Source organism: Mustela nigripes, chromosome 7, assembly GCF_022355385.1.
Source record: "Mustela nigripes isolate SB6536 chromosome 7, MUSNIG.SB6536, whole genome shotgun sequence".
Classification (NCBI taxonomy): Eukaryota; Metazoa; Chordata; class Mammalia; order Carnivora; family Mustelidae; genus Mustela; species Mustela nigripes.
In genome coordinates, this window is record NC_081563.1 from 60,718,894 (window position 1) to 60,737,082 (window position 18,189).

The 18,189-nt window shown below is 41.4% G+C and overlaps 1 long non-coding RNA gene across 1 annotated transcript in view; it reads left to right on the plus strand.

Annotated features, from left to right (window-relative positions):
* The window catches only part of LOC132022550 (uncharacterized), a 98,385-nt gene that overhangs the window by 39,751 nt on the left and 40,445 nt on the right, over window positions 1-18,189 (plus strand). Inside the window, exon 4 of the long non-coding RNA XR_009405618.1 lies at window positions 16,838-16,947. This is a non-coding gene — a long non-coding RNA (uncharacterized LOC132022550). The remainder of the gene's footprint in view (window positions 1-16,837; window positions 16,948-18,189) is intronic.

An 18,189-nucleotide genomic window follows, 5' to 3' on the forward strand; every position in this document is an offset into this window, starting at 1 on the left:
TCTCAAAGTAAGACACTCCCTTAAGCTCCTTAAAAAAATCCCCGTAAAGACCTAGTACAAGTTCTGCTCTTTGTAGATGCTTAATGTGAACCTTGAGTGATAGATTACTTATTTAAAAACATGGATCATTTTAAGAGCTGTCTGGGTGGCTCATTCAGTTAAGCGTCTGAGCAGGGAGTCTGCTTCTCCCCCTCCCTCTGCCTGCCACTCCCCCTGCTTGTGTGTGCCCTCTCTTCTTCTCTTTCTGTGTGTCAAATAAATAAATAAAACCTTAAAAAAAAAAAAAAGACTATTTAGAGGCTAAAGGCAGAGACCTATGACTTTTTAAAATTAGGAAGATAGCATGTATACATAAAAGTTCATGAAAGTAAGCTTGAGGGCGCCTGGGTGGCTCAGTTGGTTGAGCAACAGCCTTGAGCTCAGGTCATGATCCTGGAGTCCTGGGATCGAGTCCTGCATCAGGCTCCCAGCTCCCAGGGGGTTTGCTTCTCTCTCTGACCTTCTCCCCTCTCATACTCTCTCTCTTTCTCTCTCTCAAATAAATAAATAAAATCTTAAGAAAAAATAAATTAAGCTTGATAAAATTTTATAAAATGAAGATACGTACATAAAACCTAGGTTAAGAAACAGATAATTACCAAAACCCCAGAAGCCCTCTTCTGCCTTCTTCTAGTTATTACACGCCATGGCCACTTTATTGCTAGGAAGCTCTCTGTCAATGCCTGAGCATAGTGTAGATACTAGTGACTGGATATTTCTGCCCAGCATGGGTCCCCTCTGTGAGCTGGCCAAGATTTTCTCAGAGCTTCTTCCTACTCTGTCTGAGGTTCTTCCTGCTCAGTTCTCTTTTCTCTCCTCTCTCCTCTCCCAGGTGTCATACCTACATCATTGTCTAAAGATTTACCATATCTACTCCTTTAATAGATGTTACCAGCAATAAATCTCTTGCAATTCTAACTCTGCTTTGATGTCTGCTGCCCAGAGAACCCATCAACACAGATGGTACCTGAGCTGAAGGCAGACACTTAACTGATTGAGCCACCCAGGCTCCCCGATTCAAACCGTTTTAAGTGCAGGTGGTCAAGGGAGGGAGAGACTACACAGAAGGATAATGGAATTGGCGGGGTGTTAAATAGTTGCACGGACAGCCTCCAGAAGAAAAAATGGAAATTGAGGGCAGTTAACAGACAGTTATGGCTAAATATAAGAGCCAGCAGGCCTCTTTGATAGCTTATGAAGTAGAAAAACTAGTACCACCCAGAACCAAATTCAGGGTTTGACAGTTAAGAGCCCCCCCAAACAGGGGCACCTGGATGGCTCAGTGGGTTGGGCCTCTGCCTTCGGCTTGGGTCATGGTCTTAGGGTCCTGGGATCGAGTCCCACATCGGGCTTTCTGCTCGGCAGGGAGCCGGCTTCCTCCTCTCTCTCTGCCTACATGTGACCTCTGTCTGTCAGGTAAATAAATAAAATCTTAAAAAAAAAAAAAAAAAGAGCCCCCCAAACAGTGGAATGCTCTGCCATATCAGATCTGTTATACCCTGGTTGAGGAAAACCTAGGACCCTGAAATGGGTTGAGAACGCCTGGGTGGATACCTTCAAAGACGCTCTGCAGTCTTCCTTGGACCTCAGACAGATGTGGCCAACCCCTCCCTGTGCAGGAAGACACTGTAGAGGCCTCTCTTCAAGGCAATAGATGCTCCCCCTCCCCCCAGGAACTATTCTGGCTGCCAGATAAATAATTACCCTTAAATCCCCACATAAATTTACTGGGACACAGTGGACTTGTTGAGGACACTAGTGTCTCCCTCAGCTCATACCTGTGGCCATAGGGGCCATCCAGTATACTCAGCTGAAGGAGAAGGAAAAAGTCCAACCTTGGTTTACAGATGGGTCAGCTCAATTGTGGGTCCAAACTTTGTCTTTGGAACTGGCACAATGGGGACATGAGTGGAGTGGCCACGGTGGAAGAGACAGAAGCTACATATGGGGCTAAAAGCATGGACTCCCACTTATCAAAGCTGGCCTCATTATTACTGCCTCTGAATATCTACCCTGTCAACAAGAGAGACCAATATTCAGGCCATTATATGGCTCTATTCCTTGAGGAGACCCACTGGTAACAAGTAGACTAATTGGGGCCCTTGGGCCCCAGAAGACACGAGATTCATTCTCACAAAGATAGACACTCAAATATGGATTTGCTTTTCCTGTCCTCAAGAGCTTCAGCCATTACCACTTTCCAGGGTTTTGCACAGTGATCCACAGGCATGGAATCCCACATGACAGCATCTGACAAGAAGACCTTGTTCTGAACACAGAAGGTATGAATATGGGGCTATGACCTTGGGATTCACTGCACCATCCAGAAGCTGCTGGCCTGGTAGAGTGATGGGATGACCTGCTGAAAGCATAAGTGAAACATTACCTTGCAGACAAGACTCTTAATAACTGGGCAGTCCTCCAGGATGCAGCATATGCCCTGAATCAGAGGCTTCTATATGGCACTGTGTTCCTGGAAAGAAGAAAATAGCTGCCTAGGAACCAAGAAGTGGAAGCAGGAAGGACTCCACTTACCATTTCTCCAGTGACCCACTGGAAGATTTTATGTTGCCCATCCCTGCAACTCTGGGCTCTACAGGGTTGGAGAGCCTGATACAGGGATGCACTCTTGCCATTGGACACAATGAACTACAAGCTGTGGCTGCTACCTGGACATCTTGGATTCCTGTGTCTAGGGCCCAGCAGGCAAGAAGAGTCACCATCTTAGCAGAGGTCATTGTCCCTGATCAGCTAGTGGAGGCAGGGCTCCTGTTACACATGGGGACAGGTAAAAATATGTGTAGAATTCAGGTGGCCCACATGGGTGCCTCTTGGCGCTTTTTGTTGAATTGCAAACTTGGATGAGCAAGTGCAGCCATCCCAGCCAAAGAAGGATATGGTTAACCAGAGCTCAGACCACTCCAAGTGGAGCACCTGCTCCCTGGATCTGTGGAGAGAAGTAAATCTGTGTGGCACAGGGGTGGGCTGTGGCAACCACAGATGGGTGTGCTGTTCAAATGCCCCTTCAAGAAAGAACTTAGTGACCAGTTGCGAGAGGAGCAATTAACTGACAGCTTCAGGTTGCAGCACCTTTGGGATCTGCTGTGGTTTTTGAGCTGAGACCAGGCTGTTTTTCAGCCAGCCCCAGCCAATGACTGAGCATGTGCCCAGCTCTCTTTCTTACATTTGGGGACTTCTGTACTCCAACCCCAACTATGGGGTTCCAAAAGGAGCAACCATGGTCTTCTATGTCCTGACTCCTACCACTAAAGTCAATTGGTCTAAGGATGAATGCCTAACTGCAAATAGGCGGCCACTCATAGTTCTTCCCTTGGATTTTTTTCCCTTTCTTTTCTTTTTAACTGTAACTAGGAAAGAGTCTCTCTGTAGGGAAGGTGTAAGAGGTAGACTCCGCAGTTACTGGTTTCTGGCTACAGTGAGTGAGAATGAAGTCAACACAGAGAGCAATACAAAGACAAGAGACAGAGAATGCATGCAGCATTCAGTTGCTTGAGGTCCACCTGTATCCAGTTCTTCTAGATTTGATTGTTCTAAACTTAGACTATCTAAAGATAACTTTAGACTATCTAAAGATCGTCTAGTATGCTTCCAATGAATGATCTAATCAGAATCAGACATCCATAATATGTGATCGCTTAGGTTCTGGTATTTAGGAGTATCCTACACCTATTTTATGTTAAAAGTTGACATTGAGGGCACCTGGGTGGCTCAGTCAGTTGAGCGTCTGCCTTCCGCTTGGGTCATGATCCCAGTGTCCTAGGATCGAGTATCAAATCGGGCTTCCTGCTCAGCGGGACACCTGCTTCTCCCTCTGCCTGCCTCTCTCCCCTGCTTGTGCTTGTTCTCTCTTTCTCTCTCTTTCTCTCTCTGACAAATAAATAAATAAAGTCTTTAAAGTCAGACAGTCTTAAAAAAGAAGAATTTAAAAAAAAAATAGTTGCCATTGATAGAGTTGAGGGTTTATTATGTTCCAGAGAGTGGTCTAAGCACTTTACATATCTGAATTCTTGTAATCTTCTCAGCAACAAAATGAGTCTAATCAAACGTCCTATCTTGTTTTCCCCAATTTAAATATAAGGAAATTGAGGCTACTTTATTTTAAAATGAGAAATAAGTAGGGATTCTACCACACATCCTTTTAAGAGGGGCTCCAGAGAGCCAACTTTAGAGATGTACAATCTTTAGCATTTTAGTCCCTTATGCAGCGTTGACAGCTCTGATTTATGGCTTGAACAAGACGGGTTTGCAGCTGCAGATCCCTTCAACTCCTTAGAAAGGCATGTTTTTAAGAATAAGGAGAGTAGCATTTAGAGTAGTCCCCCCTTAGCTGCAGTTTTGCTTTCCATGGTTTCAGTTACCCATGCACGCACACGATCCTCCTCCTGACAATCGTCGTGTCAGTAGCAGCCTAATGCTGTGTCACAAGCCTGGGTCATTCACCTCACTTCATTTTATCACATAGGCATCTTATCACAAAAAAGGTGCATATAGTACAATAAGGTATTGTAAGAGTAAGACACATATGCACACTTATATAACTTATTACAGTAATTGTTATAATTATTCTATTGCAGTATTATAGTTAGTCTCTTACTTTGCCAAATTTATAAATTAAACTATGATATAAACTATGATCATAGTTATGTATACATAGGGAGACACACAGTATATAAGGTTCTATACTATCTGTGGTTTCAAGCATCCACTGGGGGTCTCAGAACATATCCCTTCCAGATAAGGGGTCAACTATATATATAAGCAGAACTGATCATTTCCTATATGTACAGACTTTGTAACCATAAAAACGGGGTGCAAGTTTTGACAACTATGAGTACTAATATGGTCAGAACATGTAAATGGAGACAGTGGAAGTCCACGAAGGATGCCACTGGTACGTATCAACAGAAATTCCTAGAAGGCCAAATACCTTTCTCACCAAGATTTGAAATACAATGACAGTGAGTCACTCCTTCGTGTGAAATATCCACATGATCTCTCCCATCTTTTAAAATTGAACGCTCTTGGGGAGCCTGAGTGGCTCAGTTGGCTAAGGAACTGCCTTCATCTCAGGTCATGATGCTGGAGCCAAAGGATGGAGTCCCATGTTGGGCTCCCGGCTCAGCAGGGAGTCTGCTTCTCCCTCTGACCTCTCCCCTCATGCTTGTGCTCTTTCTCTCTCAATCTCTCTCAAATAAATAAATAAAATCTTTTTTAAAATTTTAAAATTGAACACTCTTGAGGGGTATAACTGGATAGTTAATACCTTCTATATATCAAGGGCAAGAAGAATAAGAAGGATGGAGGGGAAGAAAGAATGAAGAGGCCTAGAGTAGTAAGAGGTGGGGAAGGGCTTCTAACCCCACCATGTAATGGAAGCTTCTGTTAGTGCCAGGACCCTGCCCCTGGAACAAGGCTGTCCAACAGAAATACAACACCTGCCATGCATTTAATAAACATATTTCTAGTAGCCACATTAAAATTTGTTTTCTAAAAACAGGTGAAATTAATTTAAAAAATATAATTACTTAAGCCAACATACCAAAAATATTATCATTTCAACATGTAGCCAATTAAAAATTAATAAGCTAATTACATGTATATTAAATAACAATTCAGATGCTCACTGTATTTAGATTTCACAAAACTTTAAATGGAAAGAGTAGTTACATAGACTAAGTTGTTCAAAACATACTTAAAATTTCCCAATAACTGAATCAAGTATAAGTTTTTAAATTTAAAATTAAATAAAATTTAAAATTTAGTTTTTCAATCACAGTAGCCACATTTCTTTTTTTTTTTTTTTAAAGAAAGATTTTATTTATTTATTTGACAGAGAGAGATTACAAGCAGGCAGAGAGGAAGGTAGAGAGAGAGAGAGGAGAAAGCAGGCTCCCCGCTGAGAAGAGAGCCCGATGCGGGACCCGATCCCAGGACCCCGAGATCATGACCTGAGCCGAAGGCAGCGGCCCAACCCACTGAGCCACCCAGGCGCCCCACAGTAGCCACATTTCAACTGCTCATTAGCCATGTGTGGCTAGTGACAAGCGTATTAGCACAGATAGAGAACATTCCATCAGTGCAAAGTGTTATGGGACTATGCAGGTTTAGATGGACTGGTTGACTTCCAGCTGATGAATTTACTTCTCTGAGCCTTAGTCTTCTCATTAACAAATTGATGACAGTATTTTTTAAGCTTTTTTTTTTTTTTAAGCTTTTTTTTTTTTTTTTTTAATTTATTTAGTCAGAGAGAGAGAGAGAGAGCGAGAGGGAGCACAGGCAGACAGAGTGGCAGGCAGAGTCAGAGGGAGAAGCAGGCTCCCCCATGGAGCAAGGAGCCCGATGTGGGACTAGATCCCAGGACGCCGGGATCATGACCTGAGCCGAAGGCAGCTGCTTAACCAACTGAGCCACCCAGGCGTCCCTGATGACAGTATTTTAAAGGATTGTTGTGAGTAGTAAGAGAGGTAATGTGCACAAGACATTGAACACAATACCTGCCACACCGAAAAGAATGAATGGTAGTTATTTGAAAACTAAGTCTCTGTATATGCTTTTTATATGCTTCCACCACTCTCAGCCACCTGTACCTGGTTATTCCTTGGTATTCTTAAGCGGGGCAGGAATTAGTGAGGTTGGCAGTGAGAAGTAGGGAAGGGCCCAGCATCTGGATACTTGCATGCACCCCAGCTCAGCCCTGTGGTTAATTTATGAACACTGTTTGCGGCTACTATTATCTTCGGTTCTTCCCTCCCCCTTATCCGTTCAGATGACTTTTGCTCTGGAGCTCCAAGTCCTACATGCCCGCCCCCTTCTACTCTGAACTAGAACAAATGATTAACCACACAAAGCAGTCATCAACAGTCTTTCCAAGGACATCAATGACCTCATTAAGTCCATGCTAAAGGACACTTTCTCCTCAACCTCTGCAGTGTCTGACACTGTTGCTTCTTCCTCCTCATCCTGGTTTTCCTCTAACATCCTACAGACTATTCCAACTCCTCCTTCTCCTCCTCCTGCTTTTGCAAAGGCAAATGTCTTCACTGCTCCCTAGGCCTGAACCTTCCCTGGGCACAATCTCATTTACTCCTAAACTCAGTTCTCCTAAACTGATAGCTCCCAAACCTATCCCAGCTTCCACTTCAGCTTCAAGCCCAACCTACTGCTCCTTTCTGGCCCCTCCTCCCGCATGACCCACCTCTGAATTCACGCTTATTCCCCTCAAACCAGGTTCCCAGGTTGCTGTCAGTGGGGGAAGAGAACACACACTGACTCCAAGCTCCTGTGGCCACATCTTGTGCTAAGTCCTTCATTTTATCTTCACAACTACTCTGTGAGGAAGGAACTGCGATCTACATTTTACATCTAGGAGGAAAAAAGGACTCAGAAGAAGAAGAAATCAAAATTTAGGTCTATCTGAATCGGGACTCCATTTCCTTTCTAATCCATAGGACCACCTCCCATAATTCAATCAGTGAATTGATGCTTTCTGCCAGGACGGGTAATATACCATCTACCCCCTAACGTTTGCACTTTAGTGAGAGAGACAGAGAGGATACAGGTAAATTCAATGATATGATAGTGCTATGCTAAGGTCCAATGGGAATGCACAGTGGGGAACCTAACTCAGGCTTTGGGGTCAGAAAAGTCTCTACCAAAGAGAAAATATCTCTGCTGAATCAAGCAAGACTAGTAAGAATCACAAAGGAAGAGAACTGGATTAGGAAGCATGATCTTAGGCAGAGGTTGTAGTGAGAACAAATGCCTGAAACGGGGAGAGTTGGAAGGCTGCACACAGTTCAGGGTGGCTGGAGCCAAACCAGAGGTAGCATGAGACAGCAGTGAGCAAGGCCAGCTGGAATCTAGGTTGAGGGTACAGGAAACCATTAGATCCTTTTAGCAGAGATTTGCATATGAGATTTGCATATGAGAAAGAATCTCTCAGGCTAGAAGGTAGAGAGAATGGACTCTAGAGGAAACTAAAGAGGAGAAAGCAGGGAAACCCATTAGCAGGCCAAGGCCACAGTCCAGGTAAGAGATGATGACAGTGCAAATTAAGGTAAACGGCCCTCTAGATAAGGAGGGGTAGAAAGAAATCCAGGTTGGAGACTGCATGGGACTTGGTGGTTGATTAGATGTTAATAGATGTGGAAAACAACTAAAGAATCAAGAATAATATTCATGTTATGAATGTTATCATATTCATATTATGAATATATCAATATTCATGTTATGAAGTGGGCAACTGTGTGGATGGTAGAGTCATTAGAGAGATACACAAGAAAGGGCAAGTATGAAGGAATATTGATGCATTTCACTTGAGACCTGTGGAAGCGAGGTGCCAGTGGGACACCCAGAGCAGGCTGTCAGATAGACAGTGGTCTACAGGTTTGTGGCTGAGGAGAAGGAACTGTTGGGATAGAAGCAGAGGTTTGAGTTTCATCAATGGTAACTTAAGCAGTAGGGGTATATGAATACTCCAAAAGATATAAAATGAGGGGGAAAGTAGGTTGAAGAAGAAACTGAGGCACACAAACATTTAGGAGTTAAGTAGGAGAAGGAAGACCTTCAAGGAGACTGAGAAGAAGCCAGAGAAGCAGGAGGAAAAACCAAAAAAGTGTAGTCTTGTTTAAGCATAGGGAAGATAGGAGTAGAGGTAAAGATGCTGACAGTATAACTCGTTTCAACAGTAGGGAGGTTATGGGTGTACTTCCTGAGAGCAATCTAAACCAGTCTGCAGTGGGGTGAGGGGAGACTGGATGGTAAGCAAATGTAGAGAGAGAGGCATAAGGAGAAGCAGTCTCCCCACTGAGCAGGGAACCTGATGTGGAACTCCATCATAGGACCCTGGGGTCATGACCCACTGAAGACAGACACTCAACTGACTGAGTTACTCAGGCGCCCCCCCAACAAAAAAAGTTTTTAAACCATCATCAAAGAAATATATGCAGATGGTTAAATAAATAAATAAATAAATAAATAAATAAATAAATAAAAGCAACAGTCCCCTGAGCCACTCTTTGCTAGCCCAGAAGCAAACACTTTGAACTGCTTCTGTGTTGAGGTAACCTCCTTATCACTAATAGCCTCCTAATGACTGTTTCTTGGTTTATCAGCCTTAGACATTATCTATGAACTTCCTGCTATGCTAAATGAGAATTTAGTTCACTCTCTCTTCTTTGTCATCCAAAGTGGTTATGTCACCATCCACTGGCCACAAAACCTACATAAGCTCTATTTTTCATTCCATTAATCACAGCATTTCTTCCTTTTTTTTTTTTTTTTAAGATCCTATTTATTTATTTGACAGAGAGAGAGATAACAAGTAAGCAGAAAGGCAGGCAGAAAGAGGAGGGTAAACAGGCTACCCACAGAGCAGAGTCCAATGCCAGCTGGATCCTAAGACCCTGAGACCATGACCTGAGCCAAAGGCAGAGGTTAACACACTGAGCCACCCTGGTGCCCCTAATCACAGCATTTCTTGACTCCCTAAATTTAAGGTGAGGATGTTAGTAGCTTACTCTTCCCACAACCTCTCAAGGGGAAAGGTTAGTTTTTGTTTGTTTTTTTTTTTTTTTAATGTGAGAGATTCTTGAGTAAGGTTAAATGAAAAGGAATCAATGGAAGTGAACAATTGAAGATTAGATTGCTTACAGTTGTTGCCCTGGTCCCTGGAGAGACAAAAGCATGACTTCAGAGTCCAATATGGGATATCTCCTCCATAATGTCATAAGTCTAGGAAATTTCCAGAACGTGAGGAACTCCTTTGCACCCTAGATCCAATCAGCTATAAAATTCCATAGATTCCAACTCTTCCGTTACCATCTTTCTATTCATTTCTTTTCTGCCCATGTCATTGGCCTTTCAATATTTCTGACTTGGACAGCAGACTTTTAACTTATTTCTCTCTTTCTCTTCACTTGCCCCACTCACACAATGGGTCCCAGCCCGGCAGGGGTTATTGAAAAGGTGCAAGCTGGGAGTAATGAGATAAAGGCCAGGGCAAATGGACCATGTTCCCCAGGCACAAGCATCGTTTCTCAGGACTGCCCATTCCAACTGAGCTTCAGGACCTTACCAGAAGAGGTAAAGGCTGGTTAGGCCCCCCAAAATGTGCCTGTTGCAAAGTCAAGTAACCATAGCATGGGCTCTGGTTGAGAAATTCTCTTCATACATCCTTCAGAGTATCACAAAAGAAGAAATTCAAATGCCAACCAACATTTAAATGTTCAGTATCACTAGTGTAGAGTGACAGCCATGAGAAAAGGTGGGTATTGTTTTTTGAAGGGCTTCTTTTGTGCCCATGATTAAATTAAATTAGTAACTGGACAGCTCAGCTGGGAGGTGCTTTCCCCTGCTTCTCTGGTCTCAGTCCTTTGGGAACTGGATACGCCTGGCATAGGGCACTAACTGCGGAGAGCATGTGAGGCATGTACCTCTGTGTCACGGAAGCTCTGACACTGAGCGAGATTATTTTTAGAGGTGACCTTCTAGGTTCCAAGGAAAAGTAAACAGACAGATGCACATGATTTCCTCTGAGAGACTCTTAGTAAACAAATTGACATGTGTGCACTCACTATTATCCCATGTTCTGAATTCAGGGCTCTTAAAGAACCAGCTCAGGGGAAAAGCTTTGTTGAAAGCCGTAACCAACCAGAATAAAGAAAGGGCAAACTGAGTGAAAGTTCAGTTTCTAGCTACTGGGTCAGAAAACCACAGATGAAACACCTTATCTAGTCCAAATTCTTGGAAAACATGTTTTACTTTGTTTTTTAAAGATTTTATTTATTCATTTGAGAGAGAGAGAGAGAGCTAGAGAGAGCATAAGCAGGGAGAGAGGCAGAGGGATAGAGAGAAGCAGACTCCCCACTGAGCTGGGAGCTGACATGGGGAAATCATGACCTGAGCTAAAGGCAGACACTTAACCATCTGAGCCACACGGGCACCCCAACATGTTGTTTTAAATAACATTTCAACACTTTCTTATAAAAACATTGCTAAAATTTATTATTTAACTTCTTACCTTTTATTTTTTATTACTCTTTTTGTTTTACCTTTATGGTTCTTCCTGTCTGATGCTTATTATTTTTAAGTGAACATAGTAAGAAAATGTAGAAAGGAAAAAAAAAGTCTCCATAATCCTTCTGCTTATTAACTTTGTTATAAAAAAGAATGCTTTGTCATATATCCTTGAGATTTTTTTGCACATACTTATATCTGTATATCAACAAAAGAAAAATGTACTGTCTTATAACTTTCTTTTGGCATCCAGTACTGTATCTTATTTTTTTTTTTACTGGACAGAGAGAGAGCACAAGCACGGGGAATGACAGAAAGAGGGAGAGGGAGAAGCAGGCTCCCCTCAGAGCAGGGGGAGCCCAATGTGGGACTCGATCCCAGGACCCTAGGGTCATGACTTGTGCCAAAGGCAGTCACTTAACTAACTGAGCCACCCAGGTGCCCCAGTACTATATCTTGCCATCTTTACATGTTGGTATATATAGGTCTCTCTTATTCTACTGATGGTTGTATAGATCATTTCCAGGGTTTTACTGTTACAAACAGCATGCATAAGGAAGCATCTTTGCACAGATACATTTGAGCACTTACATGAAACTTTCTGTTGGACAGGTTGTGGGAGAAATTTCTGGATCAAAATGTTTACATATTTTAAAATTTTGATGTAATTATTGTGCTCCATCTGTCCCATGAAACATGAAAATAAGCTCATTTCTCATGAAGACTTAGCACTTAACACAATGCTTGGCACATGTTTATTAACTGCTGGTTAGATTAAAGCATCAAATATCAGTTACTGTTATGGCTGTGAAAAAGTAATGCCTTTGACTCTACTGAAGCACATTGCCCTGCCTGCCTACTCTTAATTGTCCTCGGCAATGGAGGCAATGATAAAATGCTAGATTCATTGTAGCAGTTCTCATCATAATAAATATAATAAACAAGTGCATTCCAGAATACATAGCACTTCTGATTGTCTCCTTAGTGAAAAGCTATTTTTGTCACCTGAAATCATAGAATTTTATCATAAACAGGAGTCTAGATATCAAATAGTCTTTTAAAATATATATATATATATATATATATATATATATATATATATGGTGCACTTGGGTGGCTCAGTGGGTTAAAGCCATTGCCTTTGGCTCAGGTCATGATCCCAGGGTCCTGGGGTCGAGCCCCGTGTCGGCTCTCTGCTCAGCAGGGAGCCTGCTTCCTCCTCTCTCTCTGCCTGCCTCCTGCCTACTTGCCATCTCTGTCTGTCAAATAAATAAATAAAATCTTAAAATATATATATGTATGTATATATATGAAGAAGCGAAGTTGAAAAGTTTTCAAACTAATAGATTCTACTTAAAACACCCCTTATTCCCCACCATACTTTCTTGACTTAAATACACAGATTCAGCATAATTTTATTTCATTTGATTATGTCATATAAACAAGGCAGATTATCGATTGAGATATGTTTCTTCAGGTCTTCTTAGTTCTGTCACTTTACCTGCCTAGATCTTTCTGTCTTACCCTTCTAATTTCCTACTTCAGGTCAGTCAAGGATTGGAGATAAGATAGGCTTAATAGAACATATGTCGGGGCACCTGGGTGGCTCAGTGAGTTAAAGCCTCTGCCTTCGGCTCAGGTCATGATCCCGGTGTCCTGGGATCAAGCCCGCATCAGGCTCTGCTCAGCTAGGAGCCTGCTTTCTCCTCTCTCTCTGCCTGCCTCTCTGCCTACTTGTGATGTCTGTCAAATAAATAAATAAAATCTTAAAAAAAAAAATAGAACGTATGTCAATTGGTGGTATCTGAGTGTAAGTCTAAGCTTTTCTTGTGAGTGAAACATCGAGTCTTTGTACAACATTTTGTCAGCTATTTTAACTATTCGGGACAGCTTGTGTGTGTGCATGTACATTCACATGCACTTCCTAAATTTTAGCAGCTTAGGAACATGTTGCCATGTTCTGGAGAGATGAGATGATACTGTATATAAATATTTATATGGCATATAATACCTGGAATACCTGGAACTTAGAACCCTTCAGATTTAAAAATTTGCCTAATTCTAAGGAAACAAATGGCCAAAGGGTTTGTCTTCAAATGCTCTTAGCATTTGATGCAGGTCTATTTAAAGGACAGTGAAATATTCTTTTTTTTTTTTTCATCCTTTTGATGATGCCAACTTTGGTTTCATCATCAGTAATTTCAGGAATAGTATCTATGGCAGGCAGAATAATGGTTGGTCCTCATACGTGGCAACCAGGTCCTAATTCCTGAAATCAGTGGACAGGTTACCTTAGCAAAGAGATTTTGCAGATATGATTTAAATTAAGGATCTTGAGGTAGGGAGATTATCCTGGATCATCCAGGTGAGCCCAGAGAAATTACAGGGGTCCTTAAAGAGAGTCAGAGTCAAAAGAAAATATGTCAACAAAAGCAGAGGTCAGGGTGATACTATTGCTGGAGGAAAAGACCATGAGCCAAGGAATGCAGGTGGCCTTTAGAAGTTGGACAAGGCAGGGAAATGGATTCTCCCTGAGAGCTTCCAGAAAGGAATGCAGCGCACTGCCAACACCTTGATCTTAGTTCAGTAAGAACTTTTTAGATTTCTGACCTCCAGAACTGTAAGATAACAAATTTGTGGGTTTTTTAAAGTCCCTGAGTTTATGGCAATTTGTTGTAACAGCAATAGGAAATTAAAACGGTGTCTTACCGTAAGGCGGTACAAGTTTGAGTTTTATTGAAAGACACTATTCTAGGGGGTAGGAGAAGAATAAATGAAACAAGATGGGATTGTGAGGGAGACAAACCATAAGTGACTCTTAATCTCACAAAACAAACTGAGGGTTGCTGAGGGGAGGGGGGTTAGGAGAAGAGGGGTGGGGTTATGGACATTGGGGAGAGTATGTGCTTTGGTGAGTGCTGTGAAGTGTGTAAACCTGGCGATTCACAGACCTGTACCCCTGGGGATAAAAATATATTATATTTTAATAAAAAATTAAAAATTAAAAAAAAAAGACAGACACTATTCTTTTGCATTTTAATAAAATACTTAGGGAATGTGAAAAATTTTAAAGAAAAAGTTAAAAAAAATAACCACATAATAATAGTTAACATCTACTGACCACTTACTATATCCCCAACATTGTGATTCTCAAAATTTCGTTTAAGGTTTACGACAATCCTATGATGTTATAATGGCACTAATCTGTTTATTTGACAGATAAGAAAGTAAATATAAAAGAGGTGAAGAATTTAATTAACTTCAAAAACAACGAGATTAGCTGAACTCTCCAGTAGGAAAGTGTACAATTCCATCCTCTCAAATCAAGCAGAAAAAGTTGAAAGTAGTTACCATAAAAATCAGGCAAAGGTAAAACTTGCAGGGGATAGATGGTGCTCTAAGTTGTAAAAATAAATCCCATCTGAAATGCTTTGAGTTCCTACCACATGGCAGGCAGTTCCTGGCTATTACAAGCTATTACAAGTTCCCAGCAATTACAAGCTGGGACTGGCAGACTCAGTAGAACCTTGAGAAGGTGCACTCCTTCCTCTCCCACCTAACCTTCCCCTTTCTGAAATCTTTGACCAAAACCCCCAAACCATAACCCCAATCTCACATTTTTGACTGAACCCTGAACATATCAGATTAATAGTGCCAAAATAAATATACTGTCTTCTTCCTTGGATAATGTCACTGGATAATGATTGTGGCCCCACTAATACACACATGCTGATGAAATTAGCATCATTTTAATGCCGCCTTCTATTTACAAGATGTAATAATAAACTTATAACTCACTGTGTTGCCTGTGTACATATTCTCTGTATTTAAGATACTTGGAATATTTTAGAGTCTCACAGATTGGGGAAAAACTCTGACAATAGACTGATTTTTAATTGAAATATATATATTTTAAAGAGTTTATTTATTTGAGAGAGAGAGAACACGCATGCAGGCACACACAAGCAGGGTGGGGGGCGGTGAGCAGAGGGAGAGGGAGAAGCAGACTCCCCATGGAGCAGGGAGTCTATTACATGGTCGGGCTTGATCCCAGGACCCCAGGATCATGACCTGAGCCTGAAGGCAAACACCTAACGGACTGAGCCACCCAGACATCCTTTTTGAAATATTTAGGATTTGACCAATTAAAGATGTAATGAATATTTCATTGATTAAGTGAATTTGACTTAATGTAAAGGTTTGATTTTTATGTTGCACAGATGCCTAAGAGAATCTGATCTAGTAGATTTACACTAACATTATAACATTTGTTGAGCACTTAGTACCCTCCCAACACTGTCTTAAGTGCTTTGCATGCACTAACTCAGGTAAGGCTCACAGCAACTCTGGGAGTTGTGTACTATTGCTACCCCCACTTTCAGGTGATAAAGCAGAGGCACAAACAGTTACATGACTTAACCAAGGTCACACAGCCAGTTAGTAGCAGAGCAGTCTGGCTGGCAGCTGGCTCTTCTAACCGGTGTCCTTTCAGTGTTCATGGAGTATTCATAGGAATACTCTGTCAGTGCTCTGGACTAGGCAGAAAATGGGCCATGTTGATTTAGAGTGTAAATCTGCCTTGTTAGGGGCATGAAATACCTGAGACAAACAGATACAGCAGTGTGTGATTTTGACATATTTTAAGGGAATTTAATAAACTAAGTTTATAAACTGCAGATGTGTAAGACAGTTTGATTTATTGGATTTGGATGCTTTTGTTACTTTAATATGTAATGCTTAAGAAAATTCTATCACATTTATAATAGTATTTATTTGGAAAGTTTACTATGTCAAATTAGTTCACTGAGTATTAAGCAAAGAACAAGTTAAAGTGTTTCATTTTTAACATAAAACTGATAGATTTATAAATGAATTTGAGATTTGTGTTTACATACTTAATACCAGCTAGGCTTAAAATTTATAACACGAATAAATTTAAATATCAATTAAAAAACAAGAAGCTTCTTGGGTTCTTTCCCATGCACAAGAAGTCCCTCTGACATTTAAATCTTCAGTGACAGTTCGTAAAGTTATAGACCTATTTTATAGAGGGGAAAACTGAAATAAAGAGGAGTAACTTCCCAAGTGGAAAGCAGTGGATCCTGCATTCTGGCCCAGCCAACACCAGACCACCAAAGCACATTCAGACATTTTCCTGTATTGCCTCAATGTTTAGAGAGTCTATTTTTATAGAAAACAAATTCCAAATACATAACCTGGAGAAATATATACCCATGTAACAACGCTGGTTTTGTCTGGACTATAATTCTAAAGGGCTCTTATTTTAATTTCTGTATTACTTAAGATTTGAGTAAAAGGAGTTCTCTTCCCTCTCACCCCATTTTTCAACTAATCTTTTTGCTGCCAATTTAAAATTAATAGAATTCTGTGCCTCTTTATATTTTAATTTCTTTTGTGTTGTCAGTCAGCATGTTGTGATCATTTATTAATGTCTATCTCCTGAGCTTTTTTTTAAAGATTTCTGCTTATGTTTCTTTGTTTCAAATACTCCCTCAATGGACATCATTCCTGAGTCAAATCTTTCCTTATACACTCATCCCCATAAACTTGTAGAATTAGTTACTCCTTCGATTAGGCTACTTTTGTACTTAGGATATGCTTTTATTAAACATGTAACATTGAATTAGTTGTTTTTTTATTAATAGGCCCATCTTCCCTATTAGTGTCTGTGATATATATTTCTTTTCCCTGGATCTAGCACAGAATTTGGTCGGTTAAACCAAACTTTATTTATTTATAGGTGCAAAAAAGGTGGTTTTATTAAAGCATGAAGACAAGATCCATGGGCAGAAAGAGCTGCTAAACCAAACATATTTTGCAGTTACAGAAACTGAAGAATGCTTCAGATAAGTAAGCTGAGGTATTTTTTGTTTTGGTTTGGTTTATATTTTTTTCTTATTCTCTAGAAGATTCTTTTACTTTATTAGTCTCTGAATGGTACATATTATATTTTCAAAGGGGTTATTTTAGAGTCTGTTCAGAGCCAGTGATCAAAGACAATGTGGTTGTGGTTTATGAGGTATGGGAAGAGATGCTGTGTTAGTGGGTTTCCAATGGCTACTGAGTGGAACATCCTTAAAGAATTGATAAAGCCACTCACTGTCCTTTTAGCAGTTGTCAGCACCATAACAGGTATGGAGAAAGGGAAAACCAACAGAAAGCTGCTACCAACCTGGGTGTGGCTCAGTCCAGAATTGTGCATTGTTTTGAGTGCTTGTCTTTAGGAATATCAAGTGTCGGGGTGCTTTAATCTTGCTCTTACAATTTTTCAGTTAAAGTATGCTTTGCAAAGACAGTTATATACCACCACCTCCCACCCTTTAAAGGCTCATTAGTCTCCTTTGGTCCTTTAACTCTGGTCCAGCATTGGGGTAGATGACACAATCAAGACTTAAGTTAAACGCGGAGGAATTCAGTTAAGAAGCTGTTCCAAAGCCAGAAAAATTGAATTCTCTGAAAATACCCATCATTTGCAAGGAGAGTGGAGCCATGTCACATTTTAACAACTTGGGAGGGAGGGAAAATCTTGTTTTTGCTTTCCTTGAGGTGCTCCCTGTCCAGCTGCTTTCAAGCTAACCTAGCCACCACATCTGGTATATATGTCTAAGTGTCCAGTTATCTACTTAAAAGAAGAAAAGTTAACCCCTTAACTAGAACAATATTTTTAGGTAATTGGGGGCCAGGAATACTTCAGTTACTTATCATGACCCCAGTACATTTGCATTTTATCCCATACTGTTTCAGCGGTGGGAATCTGGGGCGTAGAAGGGTGTTTTGTATCCCCTCGCTTGCCGCAGTTAGGAGGCCGGTTTGGGAGCGGAGACCGTGACACCAGGGCTGGCCCCCGCCACCTTCTCCAGTCCCAAGTCTGCAGCCCCATCGGGAAAGTGAGAATGAAAACAGAAGCTACTCGGATTGCCTCGTCTCAGGCTGAGACCCGCATTGGTCACTTAGGCTCTGTGAGAGGATGGGAAGCTCCGCGAGCGCCTTCTCCTCTGGGTCGAGGTGTGGGTGTGTGTGGAGGGGGAGGTTCTCCTATCTGCCCGCGCGGACCCGTGCAGCTTGGCCAACCATTTTGGGGAGGGATGACGA